Below are 3,738 nucleotides of genomic sequence, written 5' to 3'. Positions count from 1 at the left end.
GCATAGGTACACGGTTTGCTGGAAAATGTTGTTACAGGCGAACATATAAGTATCAGAACGCGATAAGTCAAACTTTTCGAGGTGCTAGATTCATTCTTTTAGTAATTCGTAGCGCACGATTATTTTTTTCTTTCATTCTTATAAATATTAATTTTTATTTGATATTTTCAATGTACGTACGTGAAGTGAAGAATAACCAGAAATTAACGGTCAACTGATGGTGAAAGCTTTATTATAGCTACTTTCACTGAAGTAGAACAGTGCCTATTTGTACCTTTTTCGCAACGACGAACTAGTATGACCTCAACGTTAAACCTTGTTTCACCCTTAATGCTCTAAGGTTTCACCATAGAAATTGTACAGAATGTACAATGATGAATTGTTTAATGTCTGTTTTATCATAAGTCGTTTTGAATAAAATTATGAGTGACGCGGAAACGGAATTATATTTTATCGTATCAATCTGCTTCGAAATCTCGTGGTTCTTATATTTTAATGGGCGTCATAGTGGTCGTCATTAATTTGTACACTAAAAACGTATCGATACGCTTTTCACTTTCGTTTTTTTCTGTACCGGTTCGTCGTAAACAACGTTAGGTGTGGAATCGAAACGACCTGCCCGTTACAAGTTATGAATATTTCATGCGGTCTTTTTAGTCCCGAGCTTCTGCAAATATTAATTCCTTATCGTTATTAAATCAGTTCTTCCCGATTACGTGATTCGATGAAATTCTACTGTACAAGAGATTATATAACCGTTATTAACCACCACTTGTGAACTGATTTAAAAAAATAAGACTGACAGACTAATAAAATGCGGTTTCAGGCACGGAATTCAAACAATTAGAGACCCTTTTGAAAACTGGTATCCGGTTAGTATGTCAAAACGAAAGCATAGACGACAGAAACTTTTTGGAGGCCAGTATATGTTACATGATTGGTTGCACGTCGAGTGTGAAACGTGCCGATCATAATAATGACGCATTCATTTTTCGCTTGTCGTTACCGAGACCTAAATTCTGCGGCCCCTTTAGAAACCCCAATGACGGTGAAACTAGTCGTCGTCATCGTCGATAAATTGCGAAAGCGCGGCTAATGTGTACAAATACAGGGTTAAATCCCGGTCACGAGTTGCTTTCCTCGAATACGTACGGTTCTTGACAGATCCGGTCTCTGGGGAAGTAAATTTCAAGTGTATACTCAAAGGCAGGTACAAAAATGAATAGTTTATTACTTCAGGAATAAAAAATGAAAAGAAAATCGAATCGTACAACGACTTAATTTTGCTTTGTTTCTCACTATTGCTTACCTTTCATTTCGAAGATGTGTATTAAATGTTTCAATTTATATTCACGTCACGATTTCTACTCTTTTCCTATGATTTTATGTTAAATAATAGAAAAATAAGCCAGTGAGTAGAAATTGTAACGTGAACAGAAAGTGGGACATTTACCTTGATGTATATTTAAAATTTCCTCTAGGAGACTAACACCTTTCTACTTTTGTCACCTTAGGGTCGTGCACTCTTTTAACTCTTTCATTTCTCCCATAATTAGAAACCGAACGTACATACATATTTTGCATGCTCGTTAAACCAATCCTATTGTATAACAGAATGGAGCTAGTGAAAGGTTCGTGAGCTAAAATAAGTTGTAATGAGAGCCAATTAACAATAGCTCGTCTTAGCTTTTCAATACAACTGTTTGCTTGCCTTCCCGACGGTTCGATAAGAAAAAAAGCGAGGGATTCTCTGGACATGTATCATAAATCACATGATTAATGTCTATAAATGACGAATGCACAGCTGCAGTTATTGATAAATATTGCCTGATTTATCAGACTGATCAATAATTTAAATGGAATTAGATTTGATTAATGATGCAGTTTTCAGGCAAAATTTCTACTTTACAAATCTTTGATACAACTTCTCTAAATCAATCTTCTCTGTTACTTTTGCCACTGATTGTGTGGTCGTAACATCCCTAAACAAAAGACGTACGGTCATTATATATACATATACAAGTATGCTGTTACCGTGTAAAAAAGGCTTCTTCTTAAAGAAATAGCAGGTGTCCACATACTTTTGAACAACTGTGTATGCGTCGCGTTTGAGTCACGTTCACTCTCGCTGTTCTGCTCGCGAGACGACGGTATCTAGGCTCTGTAACGCTTTTCCTCGTTCATGTGCGCGCACTTTACTTGGCTCTACCTTCGTTCCTCGCCCGGAAGACTCGTTCGTCCGCCTCTATCGCGCTTTCGAATACTCCTCGTCGCCATGGAACATATATACATACATACATAATTCGCGTTCGCCGAACGTTCGCGAATCCTTTCACATATCTTTGTCCGCTTCCGGCGGATACACTTTGTATTGCCGGGAAACGGGATGACACGGCGCGTGTCATCTCGCATCCTCTTTCGCATCGAAGACAAGACGGACGCGCGAAATCTTGAGAAATCTACCAGGACCTTTATTCATCTGTCGCTTATTTCTTACCTATGTTCAACTCCGGGTTTCGAATGAAATGCAGTTATTCTAAGGTTCAGATTAGTAGCCAGCAGAGGCTATCCCAATTGAAAGATTGTACTATGTCATTAAGTAAATGATCCAGTCATAATCGGACAATGAAACATGAGTCGTTCTAATAAAATTATACTTCAAATAGGAGAACATAAACGATTGTCGTGTAATAATTTCAATGAACAATGAACATTCTATAGAGTTGCTAATTTTTTCGATTGGATTGACGTCGCAAGAATCTGGAAAAACATTTTGCTAAATAACTCATTGATTAGGAAACTTAGATTAGATCTTACATGAACTCTTATCTGTGAAAATAAACTAATATAAATATTAAATCTGAATTTCGTCCATGTTTAAATATGTAAATAGTCCTAAATCGTGAAAAATTTAAATTTTGTATAAGAAAACTTTCTTCGTTTATTCATTAAAATATCAAGAATGTTCATTTAGTCATTCTCACTCTTAGAACATATACAGTTATACGTTTAGCAATAAAAGTTATATTATATAATACATCGCATACTAACAATAAGAATTATGAACCGATGTGTACGTGCACGATAATGCGTGCAACGATGATATCACAAGATAAGTGGATATGCACCTTTAAATTGCCGAGAGAGAATCCATCGACAAACCTTGGAAACATTAAACGTGGGTAGATGATTATGTACAGCTTGGGACAACAATTCTTGACCCATTTTTAATTGCGTTAATTTCCCTTAAGGAGATACGACTCGAAGATGCTAAAAAGTCTATATCCTATTTTTTCAATGCTCGATTAATATGTTTCATTAAGTACTAACAGATTTTAGATTTTTAACATTCTGAATAGTTTCATTTATCATTTCAACATTGCAATATACGCTACTTTATACTGGATCTACTTTTATAAATCAGAATATTTATATTTCCCACAGTTCCCACATATTTATTACAGTTGATATTAAGATCTGCCGGAAGCGGATGTGGTGAGCATTGACACCAAACCTTGAAACAGTATAGATAGCTCTTGATTCATCTAATTGCAGACATAAGCCTATAATAGCTTGAGTCATAATCATCGTAATTACAGCAAGCCGTTACAACGGTGATGAATAAATTCATTCATATTCACGGAGTCACAGTTCACCTGTTTGTACTCTACGTGTCCCATTGATTTAAAGCGTTACGGTGATTCATCATTACAGTTTATTGTTATTCTTGTAATAATC

The 3,738-nt window shown here is 35.9% G+C and overlaps 1 protein-coding gene across 2 annotated transcripts in view; it reads left to right on the top strand.

Annotated features, from left to right (window-relative positions):
• LOC108631795 (vacuolar protein sorting-associated protein 27) overlaps positions 1-3,738 on the top strand; it is a 19,450-nt gene that overhangs the window by 289 nt on the left and 15,423 nt on the right. The gene's annotated exons all lie outside the window — the stretch shown is intronic.

This window comes from Ceratina calcarata, unplaced genomic scaffold (genome assembly GCF_001652005.2).
Source record: "Ceratina calcarata isolate Rehan_Ccalc_2016 unplaced genomic scaffold, ASM165200v1 scaffold97.2, whole genome shotgun sequence".
Taxonomy (NCBI): Eukaryota; Metazoa; Arthropoda; class Insecta; order Hymenoptera; family Apidae; genus Ceratina; species Ceratina calcarata.
The sequence above is the reverse complement of the archived record's forward strand: the minus strand, read 5'-3'. Positions and strand labels throughout refer to the sequence as shown.